Raw genomic sequence first — 26,184 nt, forward strand, 5'->3', positions numbered from 1 at the left:
ATATTCATAGCCTGTGGACACAGACAATAGTATAGTGAAGGCCTGGGAAGGGTAGATCCGGGCTGGAGGGAGGTCAATGGGAAAAACAACAAAGGGGACATTTGTAATACTTTCAACAATAAAGATACATTAAAAGAAAAAAGGGGAAAAAAAGAACTAATGGCAGAATGTCTCCTTCTCCCTGGCCCCAGGCATCCATTGGAGATAAAACAGTGTTCAAGGCCCCAGCGCTCTCCAGTGAGGACTAAATTCTGTTAACTGCAGTGCTTTCTAACTGGGGGTCAATGGATGTGTTAGTCAATCCTTTGAAAATATGAAAAATGTTTGTGCCTGAGTGTATGTTGTCATTTTTGTAGAAAAGGGCATATGCTTCAAAATGTATAGTAATCACTAGTTCTTTGAATTTTGCAACATGGAGATCATCATCTTTAAGAGCAATGTCAGTGAGTTGTAGAGGCAGAATCAGATATCTGAATGTTAAGGAAATGGAAAATAAAAAGTGAAAAAAGAAATAGGCTCAAACAAGAAGGAACAAATAAAGGTTGATATAGGTTAAAAGGATATTATGTTTCAGGATGGGAGAGACTTGAACTGGAGAGGGGATATAAGAACTACATTCATGGACCTCTGAATCTTGTCTTTTGCATAAATTATGTATTACTTTATTGATCATCTTGAAGATGATGAAATAGTGGGAGGGAGCTAAGGAAATAAATGGAGCAGAAGAGTTGGCTTGGGTAGCATGAGAAACACCTCATTCTTCCAGACTTGAAAGGGGAAGGGATTAAAGGTACAAATACAAATGATCAGAGCCTAAGGTGATTAATACAGATGGCCTCAAATTTCTCTATCAAGTATAAGCAAGTCCTTAAACAAAGGTGAGGAGGTGAAGTTGGGTGTGGGACTTGAAGAAAATTGAGAAGCTTTTGAAAAATTACTGATAGGCTTTACTTCTTTATTTAAAAATATTTATTAAGACCTCTTATGTAGGTACTGAAAGTACATAGTTTTTATTCTCTAGGAAGTTGCCACATTTAATGAATTATAAGTTCCTGATGGGTATAGAACATGTTATAATTATTTACATATTTCTCTCTTTTTTTTTAGTGCTTCAAGCACAGTAGGCAAATATTAAAGTTTTTGGTGAACTAAATTGAACCCACAAGAAATCTTGCAAATGTTAAGCACCTGAGGCTCTTGGGCCATGGACAGTTTTGGTGGGAGTTCTTTGTAACCAAATAGCATAGGTATGCCAACTGGAAATATCGTTTGCAATACTTAGTAACAGAATACATTTTAGAGCAGAGTTTCTCATCCTTAGCACTATTGACACTTTGGCTGGATAATTCTTTGTTTGAGGAACTGTCTTGTACATTGTAGGATATTTCGTAGTATCCGTAGCAACCCCCAACTCCCACCCAATCCTAACAAAAGTAACTACAGACATTGTGAAATGTCCCCTGGGGACAAAATAGGCTCAGATTGAGAACCCCTGATTTAGAATATTGATGATTAATTTGTGTAAAGATGTGCATAAAAACATTTTAACCCAGAAAATCCAATTATCATGTGGTGATTACCAAGGCTTGGCTGCTCCTCTTGTCTGACTGGTATTTGAATAGGTCCCATTTCTCCAGCAGGGAGAAGCCAAAGGACTCTCAAGTGATGATTGTTCTCTCCCCTTAGCAGTTCCAAATGGATGGGTGCTCACATTTTTTTGATCTTTGCCTTCCTTCTTTCAGGATTGGAGAAAGTGAATTGTCCTACTGCTCATACTTTTCAGTGATTATACCGATAGTCACACAGCATGTCCGATGCATGCAGTGAAATGAATGTTGGATTCAAAGTCAAAGGTCTTGGGTTTAAAACCAACATAGTTATATAACTTTTGAAAATCAATTATTTTCTTCTTTCATTGTTACACAATCCTATATAATAAAAGTGTAGTATGCAAATTGTCCCCTTCACCGGGAGTTCATCTGGGAGTTCAACCAGGGGGCGGGGCTGGCCGGGGGAAGGGCAGGAGGCCCTGGCCAGCAGCCGGTAGGGACCCTATCAGTGCACAATTTTGTGCACTGGGCCTCTAGTTGTTTTGATAATAATCTATGAAGAATAGAACTTTGTAAACTATAAAGCATTGTGAAAATTGAGAATTAATATTTCTTGCCTATGTGCTTATATTCAAGGTGATCCCTTTTTAAAAATAATGGATTAGGGAAACAATTTAAAGAGAAAACTAAAGATATTTGACTCTCAATGAGTTGGTGATGACCAAAAGTCAAAGATGTTGCCACATTTTCAAGAGTTTGTAGACAGTGCTAAAGATGGGTGTTCTGGACATCCTGGATCTTATTTATCCTACTTTTTTCTTATTTATTGAAAACATATTAAGCACCCTTTATATGATAGGTGCTTTCACTAAAATGGACTTATTTATTCTCAAAATATCTCTATGAGATGTGTCATGTTATTCCAGTTTGACATAAGAAGAAATTCAAACTCAGAGAACTTAAATAACTTAACCCAGCTCACAGGACTAATAAGAAATAAGATTTAAGCTCTGATATTCAAATTTCATGCCCAGGGCCTTTTTCACTAATTTGGACAATCTCTCTATGGGAAATGTTTAATAATGAGAGTAATATATTTACTAGCTTTCCTTTGATAAATTCTTCATTTCCACAATATGCAAAGTCTTGTGCAATACTACCTATAACAAAATTCCAAGCTATCTCCTGGTCATACTTCACGATGTGATATATATTTTAAAAGTACATTTTAAAAGTTTGAATTATTTTTGATTATGTAAATCAGAATCATCATGTGGTCTGAGGCCACAGTTCATTAAGGGAGCATGGACATTGCTGGCAGAGGAAAACCAATCCCAACAGTTGGAGTTGCAAGCCATCTGTCTTTAGCTATTTTACATTTTGTCAAAAATCATGCAAGGTTGGAAAAGAACTGTGACCAACTAATATTACTAAAATGTAAAGTATGATGAAATGAAATTTTAAAAAGTTTATTCAGAGATAACACATATATTCTTTGAAATTTTAGGAAGAACATTAAGAATTATGGAAGATATATATGTATATATATATGTATCTGCCAGCTTGTTGGAAGAAAAGGGACTTATATACAAATGTTTTATAGGTACAGAATCTTAGTTTCTTACGTAAGTACTGTAATTGCATTTAGAGATCATGTAACTTAACTCCATTGTCTTACAGGTAATGAAAATGAGACCAAAAGCGGTTAAGTGCCTTGCCCAAGATCATAAAAGACTAAAAATAGATGGCACCTAAATCTTTTCATTATATGAAAAGAGAGATTCAGACTAATATTTTATTAATACCATTACAAATACTGATAGCTTTGATTTATTTTATGCTTATGATTTTGAAAACTTTACATATATTATTTAATCTACACAGCAAATCTAGGTGGCCAATGTTACTATTGCCATTTTACAGAGGATGAACTAAGGCTCATGAAGGTTAAGAAAGTTGCAACATGGACTCTATACATATATACAAAATGATTTAAATTAATAACAAAGAAATAAATTGGAAAAAGCAAAACTTCCTTGGATTACTTCTGGTGCATCTAATAAATGATGAAAGGATGTTGAAATTAGAAAGAAAATCACCATTTGGCAAGCATCACAGTATTCATTCATTAAAGGAAAAATCATAAATTATTTATAAAACTAGTGAGTGAAACATTGATGGGACTAAGATATCTACCTGAACCCAAAAGTATTGTACTATATGATACTTATTAATTACAAATATATTTCACAAATAATATGTTTCTTCTGACCTTATGCACTGAGAGGGACACATCACCTCTGGAATATCTTGTGAAAAATGCATAACCTGAAACTAATCATGAGAAAAATAAAAAATGAGGGACATTCTAAAATGTATCTTTTTAATAATGTCAATGTCATGAAAATCAAAGACTGAATGTAACATGTGAGTTAGGATTTTCTTTTGATATAGGGACAAATGGGGAAATATGAATGAAATCTGAAGATTTGATAATAGAATCCATCAATATAATTTTCCTAATTTTGTAATTGTACTATGTTTATGTAACAGAATACCATCATTTTTAGAAAACACACACTAAATTTTTAATGGTCATTATGTCTGTAGCTTACTTTGAAATGGTTCAAAAAAGAATGTGTGTGTACATATGTACATGCATGATAAAACAAATGTGAAAAGGTGTTATTTAAAGACTTTGGGAGAAGGCATAGAGGAATTCATTGTAATAGTCCTCTAAAATTTTTTAAAATCTAAAATCATGTCAAAAAGAAGTTAAAAGACAGTGAATGGTTGGCTGGGAACAGATCAAGCAAAGAACTTGTATGCATATATATGTATAACCCATGGACACAGACAATAGTGAGCTGAAGGCCTGGGCAGGAAGGTAGGGGCCGGCTAGAAGGGGTCAACAGGAAAAAAGGAGGACATATGTAATACTTTCAACAATAAAGATTTAAAGAAAAAGTTAAAATAAAAAGAATATAAATTTGCAATAATTCACATCCTTAGCTCTGGGACACTAATCACAGTCTGCTTGAGTTCAAAGGTTAGGATCTCTAGACTTCAGTGTCAGAGATTAGTTACAAAAGCTCCAGTGAATACTGTGCATTTCCTCATCTTTTCATTTTATTTTATTGATTTTAGATTGGAAGGAAGAGAGAGACAGAAACATCAATAATGAGAGAATTATTGATTGGCTGCCTCCTGCATGCCCCACACTGGGGATCGAGTCCACATCCTGGGCATGTGCCCTCACCAGGAATCGAACTGCAACCTCCTGGTTTATAGGTGGACACTCAACCACCACGCCACCTGGCCGGGCTGCATTGCCTCATCTTCACAGAGTAGCTCCTACCTCATCCATTAAATCTCCACTTATTACTGCAAACCAAGGCGTTCTATTTACTGAGATTAATATCTCTCATGTAATTTCACTAACAATGACTCTTCCCTTTATCAGATAGAGCAATTCAAATGTGAAGTCCTGAACCTATTAATTATCCTTTGTAAATTCCTGTTTCCTCATCCAAAGGAGTGTGTAATAATACCTACATCAAGAATTGAGGTGAAGATTAAATGTAATCTTGAGGAGAAAATACCTACATTTTTAAATATATGGCAATTTTTCAAAACAATGTTAATTGTATTTTTATTTTCCATTTGATATCAACTAAGGGACATTTAATAGAAAAACGTTAAAATATGTACAAGACAAAAAGGTTCACCATAACCATTTCTTATCAATGATTTTCTATAAGTTCAGGACAAGAACAAGACATAAAAGGCATAAATATAGAAAAGGAAGACACAATGTTGACATCAATATTCACACATACACTGATTGTTTCCCTATAAAATGGAAAGAATGTACTTATAAACTACTAGACATTATCAGGAAATTTTCCAGCATTGATCAAAATATCATCTGTAAAATTCATTGTCTTTCTGTGCTTTACCAATGAGTTATAATATTAACATTAAAAATTATATAACAATAACAAAATGTTATCTAAACATATGCACACATATAAGAAGAAATCTAAAAATATGTTCAAGGCTTAAAGGAAAAATTATAAAATGTAACATAAGAGAATAAAAGGAGATCTAAAACAACTGAACATTATATATAACACTGGTGGCCCACTGCACAAAGATTCATGCAATAGGCCTTCCTTCCCCTGGCTGCCGGCACCAGTTGTCCTCTAGCACCCGGGACCCAGGCCTTTGGTCCGGCCACAGCAGCGAGGCTTGGCTTCTCCACTCTGGCTGCTCCCAGCCCCTCCTTTTTTTTTTTCTTCCAGCTCCTCGAGCAAAGGCCAGGGCTGGCTGGAAGCCTGGGTCGCCCCTGTTGACCCAGGCCCCCAGCCCCTCCTTGAGCGGAATCTGTGCCTGCATATGCAAATTAACCACTATTTTTGTTGGGTAAATTTGCATAGTTGCTCTGATTGGCTGGTGGGTGTAGCAGAGTGGCGGAGTGATGGTTAATTTGCATGCTTTCCTTTTATTAGTGTAGATGTTTATGGGTAGGAAGATTCAAAAGTTTAAAACTGTCAAGTTTTCTCAAATTTATTTACTCTTGTGAAAATCTTACCAAGGCTTTTGAACAACTTGATGGATTGATTCTAAAATTTTTATGAAGGAGGAAAAGCTAAAATAAGCCAACATACTCTTGAGGGGAAAAAAAGCAGAAAGTGGGGAACATGACCTCTTGGATAGCAAGATCCTTATATAAAGCACTAATAATTAATAGTGTTGTTTTAGTTTAGGAGCAGACAAATAAACCAATTAAATTAGAAATAGCAGAAACCAACTCATAAGTGTATGGAAACTTAATATGTAACAAAACATGCAGTGCAAGTCATTGGGTAAAGAACAGACTACTTAATTAATGATACTGTATATTATATTAGAAAAAAATAAGTTTGCTTTATATTTCTCTATATACAAAAACCAATCTCAGATTAAAGACTCAAATTTGAAAGAGAACTATAAAATTTTAGAATATAGGAGACTATCTATGTTACCTTGGGGTAGGAGAAGATTTCATAAACAAGACATGAAAGCACTACCGCAAAAATAAAGTTTTATACATTTAACTATTTTATAAAATATACCATATTGTATTTCCTAGAAGGGCATAAATTTTAAAGTCTGCTAATACCAAATTTTGATAAAAGCGTAGAATGTAACAACTCATATTACTGTTGGTGACTATTTACATTTTACCACCTATTTGGGAAACAATTATTTTGAATTATCTTGTAACTTGAAGATACACCTATCTTCCTAATAAGAAATTCCTCTCCCAGATTTATACTTTAGAGAAACTCTTGCACATGTGCCCAAAGAGTCAAGTACAAACATGTTCATTAGTTGGTAATAGCCAATAAAGGAGCAAAAACAAAGCAGCAACAACGAATGCCAGAGGAAACAACTCCATTAGCAAGAGGGTGGCTAAATACATTGAAGTTGACTAATGCAAGTAATTAATGCATAGCAGTAAAATCTGAATCAACTGAAGCAACATACATCAGCATTCCTGAATAACAGAAGAACTCATTGACATGATCCCATTTATATAAAATACAAACAATATATTTTCAGGAGTATATAAACAATTTGAAAAATGATGAAGAAAAGGAAAAGATTGCCCCTTGCCCCTCATAGAGCTTGTTGAAGTTTTTCTGATGGCGGCAGGAACTCCCTGGATAAGTGTGCCCTAGAGCTGTCCTTGGCTAGTGGGGGAATAAGTGCTGATGAATAAATGTTCTCCATTTTTTCCTTTGGAACCTAGTTCTAAGTTGCATTTCATATTACTCCAGGGACAGAAGATCAAGGACCAGTCATCTGCACTAGTGACCAACTCAGTAACATCCTGGTACCAGTTTTCCCTTCTTCCCTGAACCTTCACCTCTGCTCCTGAAGATCGCTTGGAGAATAAACCGTAAGCATGCCTCAGGTTCTGACCCTGGGGACCCAGACTGAGACAGAGATATGCATTATTCTAATTGCTTTACCTGCATTTCTCATTTACTTAAAATATCCACCCAGTAATATATTTATTCATATCCCTATGATTTTATAGATAAAACTAGTGGCCCAGTGCATGAAATTCGTGCACATTAAAAGGGGATTAATTAGAGGAAATATTTTAATATTGTTATTTGCCCTTTCTCTATAATAGAAGTGTCAGAGATGAAAGAAAATTAGTAAAATGTATATGAAAATATTCCTGTCAGAGTCTGGGGTGCACCATGGGACCCAGGGTCAAGTCCCCTGGGTTGAAATTGCGAGAGACCCAGACCCAGCTGGCCCCACCCCCATTGGGCTAGATCCAGACTCGGCCAGTCTCACCCTTGTCAAGCCCTGCTGGGTGGGGTCGCAGCCTCAGATCCCCTGGCCCAGCGCTGGGCAGGGGGCACAGCCTGAGGTCCTCTGTCAAGCCCCATGGGGGGGGGGGCAGATGGGGGGGGTGCAGCCTCAGGTCCCTGCTGATTGTTCGTTAAAGCTTGTTACGGGAACTTGGCCTCCACTGTGGGTGTAGCCATCTTGTGTTATGGAAACCCCCTGGTTCCACTGTGGGCACCGCCATCTTTTGTGGCAGAATGACAGTCAATTTGCATATTCCCTCTTTATTATATAGGATATCTTTAACTCAGAGAAATGAATAACTTGCAGAAGGTAATTCAAGGCACACAACAAGCAATTCATTGATGAAACGTGGATTTACCTTTCAAGTCACAAATGAGGCTGGTTGCAAATCCTGCGTGTTTTCTGATACACTGCTCAAATTCTCAAATGCTTTGGGGAGATTAAATGAGGTCACCTGTGTGAGAGTTTTGGTATAGTTAGTTCTTAAAAAAGGACTGTAGAATCCATTTCCTGTCTTCAGGAAGAGAAATGACACTAAATTCCACTTCACCCTCAAAGTAACATTTAAAATTCAGGGGGGACTCCAAATCTCAAGTTCTGTGTTTCCTTTTATAATTTAATTTTTTACTAAGAAATTTTAATGTTAACATAATTGCAGGTATCCCCCTTTCACCTGCCCTTTAAGTTCTGTGTTCCTTGGAATATTTTGTTCATATGGGGAAATCTTGGAAGAGTTTGTATCAGTCAAAAACACTGTATCCTGGCCACCACAGCTCAGTGGTTGAGTGTTGACCTATGAACCAGGAGGTCAGGGTTTGATTCTCAGTCAGGGCACATGCCCGGGTTGCAGCTCGATCCCATGTGGGGCATGCAGGAGGCAGCCAATCAATAATTCTCTCATCATTGATATTTCTATCTCTATCTCCCTTCCTCTCTGAAATCAATAAAAATACATTTAGAAAAAAAACCCTGCATTGTTTAAAAAAAAACACACACTGTAGAGGGAGAAGAGAAATCAGTCTATCGTATGATGGCACAATGCAGAAGAGCAGCTGACTCTGATTGCCCTGCACCTTGAGTGCTGCAAAATTCTGGGAATTGGGATCATCTGTCATTCCAGACTTGTCATATTCCGCTGCAATAAAGCATATAGTCTAATTTGAAAAGTTCTCTTGTGGAAAGTGTCTTAAAAATGGATATAACCTCTGTCCCAGTAATTCCATTAGGAATTTATCCAACCCCAAATATAAAGTGCAGAAAAGGATCTATATGTGGGATACTTATGGCAGCATTCTTTAAAATTATGAAAATTGGAAGCAGCCAAAGTCTCCAGAAGACAGACTAATGGTTACAGCAATATAATACATCCACACTATGAAAGGTAGCAATCACATATTCAAAATATATTTTATATAGAACATTATTTATGGTATAATATTTGGTTAAAATGGGATAAATTAAATTGTATTTTGTAAAACAAGACCTCCACATTTCTATGAGCCTGGAGGATTAGACAGTAGTACATTTTTAACTATTTTTCTTTCATTGTTGGGGTTATAGGTGATTTTAATTTTCTTAAAACTTTTAAATTTTTCTGAATTTTTATAATGGTCTCTAATAACTTGTTGCTAACAAGAATACACGTTTTTAAAAGTTTTTTTTCTGTTTCTTAAAAATAAAATATGTGTCAACATTTCTTTAAGAATCTTAGTGTTATTAAAACATTTGACACAGGTAGATATTTGAGTCTGACTACTTTAAGAGTGGAAAGGAATAGTGATCAAGAAGATACAGGCCATATCCTTTATCAGTTTCCTGTTCCATTTATTTTTATCTTTGCTTTTACTTTATTTTCTTGACCCCCCTGGAATAGACTCCCCACCTTGTGGGCATCAAGCAAATATAACCACGATACTCCCTTGAGAAAAGCCCTTTGGTGGCTCTCTATTGTCATCAGGCTAAGTCATTGCCTGCTTTCGTTAATTCTCTCTCAGTTGAAAATATCAGACCCAATATCAGAATCTCTAATAAAAATGATCATTGATAACATTATATTCCTGAGAAGAAATATGGGTAGCTAATAGAATTGAAGAAAGACCTCAAGATCTGAAGGAAACAGAGACTCAAGTAATGAAACTGGGAGTTCAATGCTACCCTAACTTTTTTCATGTGAGTTTCACATTTCTTCTCTCTCTCTCTTTTCTGTGATTTCTTGACCCCCTGGAATAGACTCCCCACCTTGTGGGCATCAAGCAAGTCTAACCATGATACTCCCTGAGAAAAGCCCTTTGGTGGCTCTCTATTGTCATCAGGCTAAGTCATTGCCTGCTTTCGTTAATTCTCTCTCAGTTGAAAATATCAGACCCAATATCAGAATCTCTAATAAAAATGATCATTGATCACATTATATTCCTGAGAAGAAATATGGGTAGCTAATAGAATTGAAGAAAGACCTCAAGATCTGAAGGAAACAGAGACTCAAGTAATGAAACTGGGAGTTCAATGCTACCCTAACTTTTTTCATGTGAGTTTCACATTTCTTCTCTCTCTCTCTTTTCTGTGAATCTAGGCTTTATTTTCTACTACTGCGTTCAGGTGTTTTCCAAGCAGCAGGAAACATGATTGTCCTCAACCCCAGATTAGCAACTTTAACAAAAATGAAGGGCTTCTTTCTATCAACATCTATAAACTATACTAATCTCAAGAGAGGATTGCATTGGACCTGTTTGTATCACATGCCCACTTCTATCCTGATCCCTATGTCCAAAGGACTAGAATACCATGGTCAATGGTGGGTCATGTTATTCCCTTCAACCAGTAACGAGTGGAAGCCCCCTGCAAAGGGAACGGGAGTGTGCTTGGAGACACAGGGTGGTAATTAAGGTGCTCTATAAAAAAGGCCTTTATAAATAGACCCCTGTCTACTTCTGAGTTCTTACCTGCTGTCACATTTTTGTGTGCCATAGATTCTAAAGTAGTCTATGCTGGTTTACAGTCTGTGCTTTTGCAAAAGGTGTTTCCTCAATATGGAAACACCATGAATTATCCACCTTTCTCAACTAGAAAATATTTGTTCTTTTAGTTTCACTGCCTCTAAAAGTCTCAGAGGTCTTTCCCAACTCCTGTTGGTAGATATTAATTTTTTTGGTATATATTTTCACTGTAGACTGAAGATGTATTCTGCTCTCATCTATAATAATAAAAGGGTAATAATGAAATGAAATCCATAAAAGATTGAAATTTGACTATATTAAAATTAGAAATGTTCATCAGAAAATATACTATCTCAAAGAAAGTATCTTAAGTTGGATTTCCTAGAAGCAAGACCTAAGATAGAGAATTTTGTACAAGTGATTGATTGAGTACATGCTCTCAGAAGGAAACTGGAGGGAGATGAGGAAGGCAGTATAGGGTAGAGAAGGAGCTGAGCAAGGTTGCGGTTTTAGCTGCACTGCCTTGAGGGAAGTGGGCCAGTATCTCATATCTGTATAGTAAGAGTCAGTTATTGGCTGTAGGATTTGGGTGAGGCAGATCTGTTGCCCAAGATCTATTATCCTTTTGAGAAGGATGGAGTTGTAAACTATTAACAGTTACCATTTAGTCAAAAACAGTATCTACAAGGAAAGTCAAAAGACAAGATATAGACCAGGTAAAGATATTTACAATATATATAAATGAGAAAGGATTTGTATCACATTTCAAAGTTCCTGAAGGACAGAAACAGTCACTGTCACACCTTGTTTAGAAGAAGCAGAAGCTCAGTGTCACAGGCCTACCCCACCAAAGCCTTACTCTGTGCCATGCTTTATGCTAATTGCTTCACATACATGATCTCAACTCATTCTCATTAGAAGCCTATGAGGAAGGCATATGAACGAGGACACTGAGTCTCAAGGAGGCTCAATCCATTTTCCAAATTCTCAGAGTCAGTAGGGCACAGGCTCCCAGGGCAAAATGGAACCTAGAGCTCTTTCTACGCAGCTGTTTGAGCAGTGGGATATGAAAATACTCTCTTCTAAAACAATATCTCTCTCTCTCTCTCTCTCTCTCTCTCTCTCTCTCTCTCTCTTTCTCTTTCTCTTTCTCTCCGGCCCATTACAATTTTTACACACAGTGGAGGAAGATTTCTCTATATGAGGGTATTCTGAGCATCAAATGTATGAACAAGCAATTGGACCTTCTGTAATCTAGCCATTTGCTTTAGCTGTGCATTTGCCTCTCTTTCTCTTTCTCTCTGGCCCATTACAATTTTTACACACAGTGGAGGAAGATTTCTCTATATGAGGGTATTCTGAGCATCAAATGTATGAACAAGCAATTGGACCTTCTGTAATCTAGCCATTTGCTTTAGCTGTGCATTTGCCAAACCTGGGATTTATGTGAATCATATTTAATAGAAAAAGTGTCCCTCAGTCAGGGAAGGCAGGGCTGGGAGGGTTGCTAGACAGGCAGTGGGAAGCAAGGCTGGCAGGGGTCTTAATTTGGGGAGGCAGAAGTCAAATGCAGCAAGGTTAAAAGTCAGCAAAGATGGGAGGGATGTGAATGGATGGGCAAGATAGGCTGTGCTTAAGTCATTTCAGTCCCGGCCTAATAGCTCAGAAAATTATTTTTTTTAAATTGTATCACAAATATGTAAAGAAGTTTTACAAATAAAAAGAAATACATATGGCCAATGTATAGAGACATTCTCAACCTCATTAGCAATTGGGGATATTGCAATCAGCACCACAATGAGATACCATTTCACATCTAATTGATTGACAAAATATAAGAAGCCTAACAATTGCAATTATTGCAGAGAACGTGACCCATCAGTCTCTCTCCTTCTATTCCTTGTTGGTGGGTTTATACATTGTTATAATCCCTTTGTAAAAGCAACTTGGCATTTGTCTTGTAAAGTTAAATATTTTCATAACTTACAACTCAGCAGTTCTACTCCCAGGTATAGACTCAAATGAATGTTGAAATATTCGTGGCAGCATTATTCATAGTAGCAAAAACAAAAATCTAAAAATGACCTAATTTTATGTGGATGGCATAATTTTAAAATTGTTCTATATTCAAAAATTGGAATATTATTTAGCAATGAAAATTAAGGAACTATAACTATATAAAATAGTGTGGATAAATGTTAGTAATATATTTTTTAATTAAGAAAATCAAATTCAGAAAACTACATACAACACAATGTTAATATGATGTTAAAAAATAAGAAAACTAAAAAAATAAAAAATAAAAAACTATACTAATTGTAAGGAAACAAAGGAATGATAAACATAAAACTCAAATTAAACATACCTTAGGGTTGGGTGATTAATCAGGGGTTGGTGAGATAGAAAAGGAGTACATAGATGTAGAACATTGACAAAAATATTTTAACGGTATGAATGAGTGATGGATTCATGAGTATTAGTCATATTATTGAAAAATGAACTCATATACACTTAAAAAATCAGGGACATGCATTAGCTAGTGATGATCATGATAAACCTAAGGATAGGTCTGTTTAAAAGTATAGCTACAAGGAATAAATTTATGAGCACATGGCTTTAAAAACTCCGCTTAATTGAATACATTGCATTATAATAGAAGTAAAAAGAAGAGACAGCCTTGTGTGGTTATCTTCATATTCAAGAGAGACCCTATCTGTGAGTTCACTGTGTATATTAGAGATAGAAGCACAGAAAGATAGGTAGATGTACATATACATATAGATATGTATGTGATGGTGGTGATTGAAGAATAGTCACATCATCATAACAAAAAGCGTTTACTGAATGTGTGCTGTATTCCAGGCATTAAGCTACACACAGTCCAGCAGAAAAGCTGTAGGCGGTAACTGTAGTAAAAATTAATAAGCATTCATATATGGATTTGATCAAAATATTGTTGAGGCACAGAAGACGGAACAGTAGAGTGAACTGGAAATGACTTCACAGGAGATAAAATTTTGGCAGATCTTGAAAAATGAGTAGTTTACCACCAAAGAAGAGAGGAATGCACACCAGGGAGCTGGAACAGCATGTGACTGAGATGGGCTTGAGAAATGTTGGGATTTTGGAGTTACAGGGGCAAAAGGCCAAAGGGAAGTTCAGCTGACAATAGAATAGTGACCAGAGGTCAAATTCCTGAGAGTAAAGAAATTTTTACCTGTCATGAGTTTTTAAAAAAGAGCTCATTCTATTTATTTTATCCTAAACTAAGTCTCTTCCCAAATATCCATAAAGGCCCTTCCCACAGAATAAGTAAATCACTGAAATGGATTGTGCTTTTTTGAATCTAAGGGGCTATGAAATCCATTCATAATTAGCTTTTTTAGAAAATAAACTCTTTCGTGAATCATAAGAATACCACTTGTATTATCACTATGAGCTCATTTCCTTCATAGAGAGGAAAATAAACTTCAGGGCTCTATCAACTCCACTCAATTCATTAAGACTTGACTTTGATTCTTAAGAAATGTCGTAAGGTTTTTTCTCACTCCAAATTTCCTACCAAGTTTATTCTTTGAATTAGCCCTGGGTCTCATTTTATATTTATTAAACTGTCTGAGAAAAACCACAGGGCCCACATCATTTAGAGACCTGTAATTCATGAGCTTAAAAAATCCCCAACCAACAACAATCAGGAGATGATCATATTACTCGTTACTACTGTATGAATAGGCCCTTTGAACGTCTTGCTTTATTTTAGCAATGTTGGACATGGATGACTGTTTTCTTCTATAATAGAGCCCTGTATTTTAGATGCTTAATTACTTTAAGAGTGAAATGTCCCATTGTCCCCCTTTGTGTTAGAGAAAAGATGAGAAGTACCATCCCAAACAGTGGTCATCGAATTTTTAATTCTTCTATTAATTACTTTTCTCTATGGGCTTAACATTGCTTTTCTTCTTGATTTCTTATGGCTTCACTTTGGCAGAGAAAGTAAACAACTCTGGAATAGAACAATACATCATAGGGCTAATTCAGGGTATTTCAGTGAATCTGGGTCATCATTTGGTATGTTAAAAGTCAATGTCTTGCCCTAGCTGGTTTGGCTCAGTGGATAGAGTGTCAGCCTTTGGACTGAAGGGTTCCAGGTTTGATTCCTGGACAGGGCACATGCCCAGGTTGCGGGCTCAATCCCCAGTAGGGGGTGTGCAGGAGGCAGCCAATCCATGATTCTCTCTCATCACTGATGTTTCTCTCTCTCTCTCCCTTTCCCTTCCTATCTGAAATCGGTAAAAATATATTAAAAAAATAAAATAAAAGTTAGTGTCTTTTAGACAGACAGGCAGACCGATAAACAAACAGATAGATAATCTTTCCTCATAAATGTTGTCATTCCCAATGGTTCCACCCTTATCCTTATTTTCATCTTGCTTTAAAGGCTTTCTGTGGGTTATCTCATCTGCTCTGATAGTTGTAATTACCATCACTAAGCTAATTATTCCTAAATTTCTACCTTATCTCATCCTTTCCCCTTAGCTCCAAATCCATATATTCAGCTTTGTATATAGACTTGAATGTTCCCAAAGCATCTCAGTCTCACCATTTTAAGAATGAAATCTTGTCCTTTTCCCAACTTGCTTTTCCACTTACATTTTAATATTTACTTAATCACCTCTAAGCAAGAAACCTAGGATTATCTTTGACCCCTTCCTTCAATGGATCAATTTTTAAGTCTTGGGAGATGGTTATCTCTAAATATTTTTTTTAAATGTTCATTTGTATTTATTTCCATTATCACTTCCTTAATTCTAACCTTTATTATTCCTTGTCCCCATTACTAGAATGCCCTCTTAAATAATGTCCTGCTTCCATTCTCTCCTTCTTCACATTTTGCTCCATATACTTACAGGAATGCACTATCTAAAATGAAAATATAAATGCCTGTCAACTGCTTCACACCTTTCAATGGCTTCATATTGCCCTTAGGAAAATAAATCACAGTTTCGCATGGCATACCTGGCATGCATCGTCTGGCTGATCATCTCTTCAAGCCTTGGTCTTGGTACTCCTTCATCACATCCTAGGACCTAGGTATACTGAACTATTGGCACATCCATGAATTTGCTACACTCTTTTGCCTCAATGACTCTGAATGATCCCTTTGTCTGAAACATCTTTCCCCTTCTTTCCATTTGCCACAGTCCTCTCCTTTCCTCAGCTCAAGCTTCATTTCTTATTAGGTGTCCTTCCTTATTCCTGGAGGGAATTAACCATTTCCTCCTTCTCTGTGTCCACAGGTGTTTGCATCCCACCATAGCATCCATCATACTGATGGCTTTTTATTTACCTATCAGTGTCCCCCATTTAAATATAAGCATTTTAAGGACATGTCTTATATATCCTGTTCTACTAGTAAGCACCCTGATTGGTGTCTGATCCGGAATAGGAGGCAGGCTAGTGAATACTAGTTTCATAGTTAACTGGATTTCTTGGAGAAACAAAATGAGAGCCACAAAATATGTAATTTTTTCCTCCTGTCCTTATTTCAGTCCAGGGATTAAATTGTTTCTAGGATGATTGTGAAAATGCCCACATTCTTCTCCACCTTTTACTGGCAGAGGTACTGTCTGGCTCTATGGCCACAAAACAATGACACCAGAGGGCAACAGTCCAGCATAAATACTGCTTGTGAGACTCAGGTTATTTACCTCCAAATCTACCACTTGCCCGAGGTCACAGCACTAGGAAGAGATGGAGCTGAGATTCAAATCTAGTTCAGTTAGAGCTGTGCCAAGCCCACACAGCTCTTTCTTTCATCCAGTTTCTCTTCCAGCTTGAGTGAAATCCTGGGCCTGCATTTCTTTTTCTACAAATCATGGAGTCTCTATGACTAAACTCTTTTGATCAAATAAAAACATATGCTCCTTGGTCAAAACAAGCAGTAATTTGCAGCCTAAACTCCTACTTAATAAAGAAATCTTTCTCTCAAGGAGGCAACAAAGTATGCAAAGATATAGCTTTGCTAAAACATACATTCAATTTGCATTGCCAAATAGCGCATTTATCCATTTAGTCTAAAACATATGCATTCAGGTTATTTCACTATTTCCTTCAAGAAGAGGGATGGTGGTGGGGTGGGTTGGAGAGAGCTTATGTTAAATTTGCCTCGCTAGGTACATATGTCCAGATGCTTCTTCCCACAACAAAGAAGTGATATGCTTCAAAGTTTAATTAAAATACATACCACTTGTAAACTAGAAATGCTCTGATATTGCTTTTAAAAAATTTCCACTTGAGGTTTCAAATAAACAATCATATGGTCAAATTAATTCAGAACAAATGAATGAATAAAAAATAACACAATAGCAATAATGGTCATAATAACAATAAAGTATTAATGTTAGTGAGAGTAATATCAACTAAAGCTATTTGCCATGTTAATTTTTAAGCCCATTCATATATGTTAATCTATTTAATCCTCACAATTACTCTGTGGTGGATACAATCATTATCTCCATTTTATAGATGTCTTAATAAGACATTATTTAAAATAATCTTGGAGATGCAGAGATTAAGTTACTTGCTGTAGTCACATAGAAATAAGTGAAAGAACTAGGGTTTAAATTCTGGAAGTCTGGATTCAGAATCTGTGCTCTCAGCCACTATAATATGCCTCCATGGATGATAAATACACATGCATATTCTAAAACACATGTATATGTGTATGCATGTACTCAATTTCCAAATCATAATGAACATAAATTTGTATATACATAGACACATTTTCATGCATACACTATCAATAGACACATTCTCACATGTGTTATATGCATATACATAGAGAAATGGAGACATCCATATTTATATACATACACATATGAAAATATACAATATGTGATAAATATAAACTAGACATATAGCAATAACTTTAGTAACTTTTTCTACAATAATCCAATTGGACCTCCTAAAACCAACAATATAAAAAAAAGAAAAAAATGTTTCCTTACAATTATATTTAGCAAATGTTTTCCAGAAAATATTGTTTAATCACTTCAGGGAAGCAGAACTTTTAAAGGCTGCAGCCAAGTTAAACTTTTGAAAATTGTTTTTGTAATGTTTACCCAGTGAGATCATATTTTCATTGCCCTGATGAAATACAGGTGCAAAATCCAAATACATCAGCCCCCAAAGTACAGTTTCCCGCCGAGTTCCTTTCTTAGCATGGCTGAAATCCTTCTACCTCTGTTTCTTCTACTTCTGTCCTGCACCCCAGAATTTGACTTAATGTGAGTGTAATAATATCCACTGAAAGAAAAAAAAAAACAGAAAAGGATAATACCTGTCAGTAACATTAACAAGCGTTATTTCATTGAACTCACTGGATGATATTGTGTGGTAGGTATTATTTTTACAAAAGGAGAAACATGGGCCCAGAGAAGTTCAGCGACATAACACAGGGAAACAAAGCTTTTAAGTGGGGGAGCCAGGAATTGTGGTGCTTCCTTGTAGTCACAGCAGAAAGAAGGGAAGACTATAACTGTAGAATACCATTGTTGGAAGGGGCTTTATTTATCCTGTTGCTATTGACTGTTTACTATGTACTCCTGGAGGGAAATGAATAATCTTATTCATATTTGAATTTCTAGCCATGTGCATTGTGCACTGGATAGCTGCTTATATTTTTAAATCGATTTTGAACATATATTACAACATCCAACAGCGAGCATGTGTCAAACATTTTGCTCTCTTTGTTATATACCTTCTCTCCCTTACTGAACTCTGACATAGCCTTCTTATATTGCATATGAGGAATCTGAGCTCCAGAAATGTAAAGCATTGTATCAGTGCCATCCAGTGAGTTTGGAAGTGACCATTTGGAATTAGTGCTCTTTGCATGCTACATGAAAAAATTCTTCATTACTGGTACCTTTGTGTTTAGATAACTTGAACTACACAGATTTGAACCAACATAAAAGAAAACTATGGATTCCTTACCCATCTAAATGCCAGTTCACAGACCAGATGGAAAGAATGTTTACTCCTAATAGTGCTAGGAGGTTAAGGCATTGCTTTTGTTTCATAAGCAAAGTGGAAGCCCCCTCTAGCCTGGACCCAGGTCCCCACCTGAGGGCAGAGTTGCCAACCATGAACTGGAAGGGTAATCACCTCTTCTGGGGATTCAGACCCACATATTCCTACATGAAAAATAAAATCTTTTTTTTCTTAATTTGATCACATACCCAACTGGCAATCTTGCATTTCAAAATGGGAATCCTGGGAGGCTGTTGGAATATGCAGATCAACAGAAGCTAATTAGCATTAACTTGCAGCCATCCTGAACTGATTGGCAGCACAGCTGTGGGGACCCAACAAAACATGCTGAGTCTCATGTTTGTCAGGCCACCTGCCACTTGGTAGAATCCAAAATAGTGCAAGCCACTACGCCATGATAACTCGGTCACCTTAGCTTGAGAAGAGTAAGGAAAAGACATGTTTGGATCATGCGGTAATTAGTACTGCCTTCACCTGACACGTATTCAACAATAGGCTTCATGGCAGTGTCTTCCTCATCTGACATGTTGATGTCTTAATTGAAATTGACAGCTTCTTCCCAAGTCTACCAGTTTTCTATGGAGTTTGCAATCGTACTCAGGATCAATACAGAATACAGGCTGCAGGCATTGAGATTCTGGTACAATTTCATTTCCAGTCTCCCAGAGCTTGGCTTTTGTTTCTTAAAGCAGGGGCACATTTTAGGAATAAACACAAAAGACATTAGGACAAGAACAGGGAGCTTGAGAGCCAGAGATCTGGCTCGGTGGCCTTATGTAAGTTACCTAACTTACTAAACCTCATCTCCTCATCTGAATTATGGCACCTTATGGAGTTATTGTGAGGTAAAGCATGAAAAGCCCCAGCACCAAAGTGGGGGCTCATTAAGTGGCAGTCATTGTTCTTTTTACAGTAATTAAAACACACACACATGCACACACACACACACACACACACACAACCCATAGAACAGAGGAGCTGACCATTTGGATCCAACTTTTATGACATGTCAGTGGAGACCATTGTAATATTTATGAATCAAATCACTATTGCTTTTATTTGGGAAATTTGCAAAGTACATTACAACCTTCATTTTATTCTTTTAAGGTGTCCACCATAAATATATAGTGATCTTTAATAATAATGATGACAATTGCTAACATTTACTGAGAAATTACTATATGCCAAACATTGTATTAAATATTACATACATATGATCTAATCTAATCCTCACATGCCCAGGAGATGAGTACTACTAACATCTTAAATTTCAAATGGAAAAACAAAACACACACACACACACACACACACACACACACACACACACACACCACTGAAAACTCAAAGCAGCCACTGGAGAAAACAGTATGATGTTTCCTCAGAAAATTTAAAATGGAACTGCCTTTTGATCCAGCGATCCCACTTCTGGGAATATATCTCAAGAATCCCAAAACACCAATCAGAAATAATATATGCACCCCTTTTTCATAGCAGCATTATTTACAATAGCCAAGATCTAGAAACAGCTAAGTGTCTATCAGTAGGTGAGTAAATGGAAAAGCTGTGGTACATTTACACAATGAAGAAAGGGGGAACTTTTACCTTTTGCAACAGCATGGATGATCCTGCAGAATATTATACTAAGCAAAATAAGCTAGTTAGAGAAAGACAAATACCATATGACCTCACTTATATGTGGAATCTAATGAACAAATTAGCTAGTGAACAAAATCGAACCAGAGGCATAAATGCATGAAACAGACTGACAGATTTCAGAGGGGAGGGTGGAGGAGGGGACTGGATGAGAGAAGGTTAAGCACATATATGCATAGCCCTTGGATATAGACAACAGTGTGGTAATGGCGAGAGAGGAGAGGAGGGGAGGGTCTTGGAGGAGATAGACAAAGGCTGGAAGTGGGGGTTATCTGTATTAGTGTCAACAATAAAAATAAAGTAAAATAATTAATAATAAAAGCATAATATGTTAATTAGACCTGATGCCCTTCCGGATGACCTTCCAAACGAAGCTGGGGCTGCGAGGGAAGCCCAGGCCCCGGGTGCTGGAGGGAAGCTGGTGCCAGCAGCCGGGGGAAGGAAGGCCTACTCTTGCACAAATTTTGTGCATCAGGCCTCTAGCAAATAAATAAAAACTAAAGCTCAGAAGGCCTAGTGACTTGTCAAAGGTCAACCTTTTGTCATCCTGCAGTACTTTTCGTCATCCTGCAGATGTTTGATGATTCAAATAATAGATTTAAAATGCCCTTGGGTTGTGCATCATTCTTATTAAAGACCTGAGCTCTGTATTAAGAAAGTCTTTAAGGAGAAATGGAACACTCCCTCAATGGTAGAAAAGATGTATGCAGTAAGTGCAGGTTGAGGATATTGTTAGGTTTCAACTAAGTGGTTTTCAAGATTGATCCAAATCTGAGAGACTCCATTTGCCATATTTAGTACATTTTTATTATAGTTAAGTGAAAAGTCACCCAAAAATTCTGTCATTTCTAGTAGTTGAAGCAGGTAAAATAATAGTGCCAGCAGCCGGGGGAAGGAAGGCCTACTCTTGCACAAATTTTGTGCATCAGGCCTCTAGCAAATAAATAAAAACTAAAGCTCAGAAGGCCTAGTGACTTGTCAAAGGTCAACTTTTTGTCATCCTGCAGTACTTTTCGTCATCCTGCAGATGTTTGATGATTCAAATAATAGATTTAAAATGCCCTTGGGTTGTGCATCATTCTTATTAAAGAACTGAGCTCTGTATTAAGAAAGTCTTTAAGGAGAAATGGAACACTCCCTCAATGGTAGAAAAGATGTATGCAGTAAGTGCAGGTTGAGGATATTGTTAGGTTTCAACTAAGTGGTTTTCAAGATTGATCCAAATCTGAGAGACTCCATTTGCCATATTTAGTACATTTTTATTATAGTTAAGTGAAAAGTCACCCAAAAATTCTGTCATTTCCAGTAGTTGAAGCAGGTAAAATAATAGCAACTTCAGTTTTAACAGAATTTTAACTGTGATGACCCTTGGAGAGCAGGATTGAGTGGCCGGAACTTCGTGGAAACTATCACCCTCTTTTGGATCTGGCAATATTAGATCCACCGAGCCACTCTGTGCAGATGCTCTGATATATTGTGGGGTTTGCTTTTGTCAGAGTTTCAGTTGCTTTTCAAAATCCAATATCATTCTGACTGTCCATTAGGGAACCTTTTGCAATTGCCTGCCAGAGTGAGTTCACTGTGACAGGGATCCTCTTAGTCACATTTCACCCCATTCCTCACTACCCCTGCCGGTAACCCCTGCTACATTTACACATGGCTTGTGAAATGTTGTAAAAGAATATTACACTTGGAATGGATAAAACGCCAACTCTGAGGTGGCCAAATAGGTTTCAGCTTGTGTCTTGGCTCTCATCTCTTAGTAATGAATGGCAGCTGGGACACTGGACAGAGCTGGCTTACAAGCCCCATTCTAGTTCACTCAGAAAGAGTGAGAATGAGATCCATGGACCATGAACCAGGAAAATGTCATTTCTATGCTAAAATTGCTCTAACCATTGACTACTTTCTTCAAGTAGGTTTAGATTGGAGACTGGCAGACAGAGAGACCATGAAGGATCTCTATACTAGAGAGGGAAAAACAGTAATGAAGATAAATAGGGTAATTTTAGTTGGGTGTCCCTTATTGGCATTATCAAATCAAGAAGTAAAAAATAAGCAACTAACATTTCGAAAGCATCTACAATGTTTCAGGAGCTCTAGCACATACTCTCATAGTCAATCATTTGACAAATGGGAAAAGTCGGAGTTGGACAGGGTGATAGAGCTAGCAAATGATGGTGATGAGATTAGAGCACAGTCCTCACTATACTTAGTTTATGCTCTCTTTGCTAAACAATTCCATCACTTAGACTCGAATACAAGAGCTGAATCAATTAAAGAAAGGAGAAGCAGTATGGAAGCCTACAATGTGATGGATACCTCTGACTCCTTGTTTTGTTAGTGACCCTGGACAAATTATTTATCCTAATAATATTAAAAGCCACATTTATTGAGTCAGGGCATACACTAAGTTCTCAATATAATTGCTTGTTTATTTCTTATGCTGTTCTGTGAGGGAGATGTGATTAACTCTATTTTACAGGTAAGGTTCTAGAAGTTTAATCTTCAAAAAAATCATTTTATTGATTTTTTGAAAGAGAGAGAGAGAGAGAGAGGGAGAGAGAGAGAAACATTGATAAGAGAGAAACATTGATCAGCTGCCTCCTGCATGCCCCCTACTGGCCTACTGGACCACAACCTGGGCATATGCCCTGACCAGGAATCAACCTGCAACCTCTTGGTGGATGGGATAACGCTCAACCAACTGAGCCACACTGCTGGGCAGGGAGGTTAAGTCATTTTTATTTTTTTAATGTTATTTTATTGATTTCAGAGAGGAAGGGAGAAAGATAGAGAGATAGAAACATCAATGATGAGAGAGAATCATTGATCGGCTACTTCCTGCATGCCCCCTACTGGGGATTAAATCCACAACCCAGGCATGTGCCCTTGGCCAGAATCAAACCTGGGACCCTCCAGTCCACAGGCCTACGCTCTATCCACTGAGTCAAACTGGCTAGGGCTAAGTCATTTTTACAAGCTAATATCTTTTTAAAGTATGATACTTTCCTGAGGGACCCCCCACCTCCCAGTGCATGAATTTTGTGCACCAGGCCTCTAGAATTAACATATTTAGGACCAGTAGTTTTATTGCTAGCTTTACTCAGTGGCCATTGAGTCAGGGCATACACTAAGTTCTCAATATAATTGCTTGTTTATTTCTTATGCTGTTCTGTGAGGGAGATGTGATTAACTCTATTTTACAGGTAAGGTTCTAGAAGTTTAATCTTCAAAAAAATCATTTTATTGATTTTTTGAAAGAGAGAGAGAGAGAGAGAGAGGGAGAGAGAGAGAAACATTGATAAGAGAGAAACATTGATCAGCTGCCTCCTGCATGCCCCCTACTGGGGATCAAGACCACAACCTGGGCATATGCCCTGACCAGGAATCAACCTGCAACCTCTTGGTGGATGGGATAACGCTCAACCAACTGAGCCACACTGCTGGGCAGGGAGGTTAAGTCATTTTTATTTTTTTAATGTTATTTTATTGATTTCAGAGAGGAAGGGAGAAAGATAGAGAGATAGAAACATCAATGATGAGAGAGAATCATTGATCGGCTACTTCCTGCATGCCCCCTACTGGGGATTAAATCCACAACCCAGGCATGTGCCCTTGGCCAGAATCAACGCAGGAGCTGCCCCCTGGTGGTCAGTGCGCCCCGCCAGGGGAAACACCACTCAGCCAGAAGCCCGGTTCATGGCTGGCGAGCACAACAGTGGTGGCGGGAGCCTCTCCCACCTCTGCAGAGCAGCGAGCAGGCAGGCAGTGAGGAGCAAGGGGTCCCAAACTATGAGAGGGATGCCTGACTGCCGGCTTAGGCACACTCCCAGTGGACATTCCCCAAGGGGTCCCGGACTGCGAGAGGGTGCAGGCTGGCCTGAGGGACCCCCCACCTCCCAGTGCATGAATTTTGTGCACCAGGCCTCTAGAATTAACATATTTAGGACCAGTAGTTTTATTGCTAGCTTTACTCAGTGGCCAGATAAGTTTCTATTAAAGGAGTACAAAAAACATTTTACATAAATGTTAAAGGCATGCTTTAAAATTAAATACCCATTGCATTTTGAAGTTATTTATTACATGTTCTTACAAGCTAATATCTTTTTAAAGTATGATACTTTGTAAAACACTGTGTAATATGAAGCGAGAATTCTCATGATCCGTCAACATAAAGACACTAAATCTTGTTGGTGTTTTTCTGGAATTCTGATTTCCAGTTCATCCTAAAATACACCTCACTTTGATCTTCTTTGTCAGTAGCTTTCTAACACTTGATTAATCTTCCTCCCCACATTTGGACCAAACCTGGTACCTGATTATTCAGCGTTGGGACTGGTGCACTTTGCCTTTGGGCCAACAGCACTATGCTAACAACAGCACCTGATATTATTAATTCCAGGGGAGAGTCTGGGGCTTGATATGTTTTTACTCAAGCTTTTATCATCTAGGAGTTCCAAAATGGGTGCATGAGGGAAGAGTGGAGCCTAAAGCCATTGGCCAAAACAGTATTTAAAAAAAATAGCTTTACTGAAGTGTAATTTATATGCAACCACCAACACACTCTAACTTTGGAACATTTCCATCTCACCCCCCACCCCCCAACACACACAGACAAAATCTAGTGTCCATTTGTAGTCATTCCCTGTTTCCACCTCTACCCCAGGCAAACATGAATCCTCTTCCTGTCTCTGTAGGTTCACCTTTTTAAAACATTTCCTAGAAATATCATACAATGTGGCTTTTTGGTCTGGCTTCTTTCACTTTGCATAATGTTTTTGAGGTTCATTTATATTGTAGAATGTCAGTACTTTGTTCTTTTTAAAAAATATATATTTTATTGATTTCACCAGTCCGCAGGCCTACGCTCTATCCCCTGAGCCAAACTGGCTAGGGCTAAGTCATTTTTAAAAGAAATATCTGGTGAATATCTGGGGTCCAAATCCAGGTCTGATAGAATCCAAACCCCAGCTCCCAGCTCTTAACAAATTCATTAGGAATATCAGTTGTAAAATAATAATTTTCAGAATAAATAAAGATTTTAGTAAAATTCATGAGATAAGAGGTGACATGAAAAGGGGGTGATAGGAATTTGGGGATTGCTGAGAAGAGTGCTGTATAGATAAGAGAATGGATAGCAGTTGGTAAGGAAGGTAAATTTTGCAATGCATCTAAAGTGCCTGTGCACACAGTTTAATCACTAACTCTGGGTTCTTCCTGTATCTTCACCTTCAACCTATATCACAGGATTTTGATCAACACTGCAGGGGAGTGTCAGCTCCCAAACTCAATCCTGGCTCTTTGATAAGGACTCCTTATCCTATCATCTCGTGCTGCTCTAACAAAACACTATATACCAGGTAGTTTATCCACAGCTAGCTCTCCGAACTCTTCCTGAAGAGGGTAAGGGTCTTTAGGATGTCCATGACGAGAGCCTTCACTTCTGCAGGTGACCTCATAGAAAGCCCAGTGCAGCAAGGAAGACTTTCAATATAGTTTGTCAAAAAGCCTTCATCTATATAATAAAAGTCTAAGTGACCGTTATGGCAGAACAACCAGAACGATTAGTTGCTATGATGCGCACTGACCACCAGGGGGCAGATGCTCAACGCAGGAGC

The 26,184-nt window shown here is 37.5% G+C and overlaps 1 long non-coding RNA gene across 1 annotated transcript in view; it reads left to right on the plus strand.

Annotated features, from left to right (window-relative positions):
* The first annotated feature begins 1,743 nt into the window (after positions 1-1,743).
* The window catches only part of LOC102254921, a 47,373-nt gene continuing 22,932 nt past the window's right edge, over positions 1,744-26,184 (plus strand). Inside the window, exons 1-2 of the long non-coding RNA XR_001364389.1 lie at positions 1,744-1,782; positions 7,376-7,497. This is a non-coding gene — a long non-coding RNA (uncharacterized LOC102254921). The remainder of the gene's footprint in view (positions 1,783-7,375; positions 7,498-26,184) is intronic.

Source organism: Myotis brandtii, unplaced genomic scaffold, assembly GCF_000412655.1.
Source record: "Myotis brandtii unplaced genomic scaffold, ASM41265v1 scaffold540, whole genome shotgun sequence".
NCBI classification, from domain to species: Eukaryota; Metazoa; Chordata; class Mammalia; order Chiroptera; family Vespertilionidae; genus Myotis; species Myotis brandtii.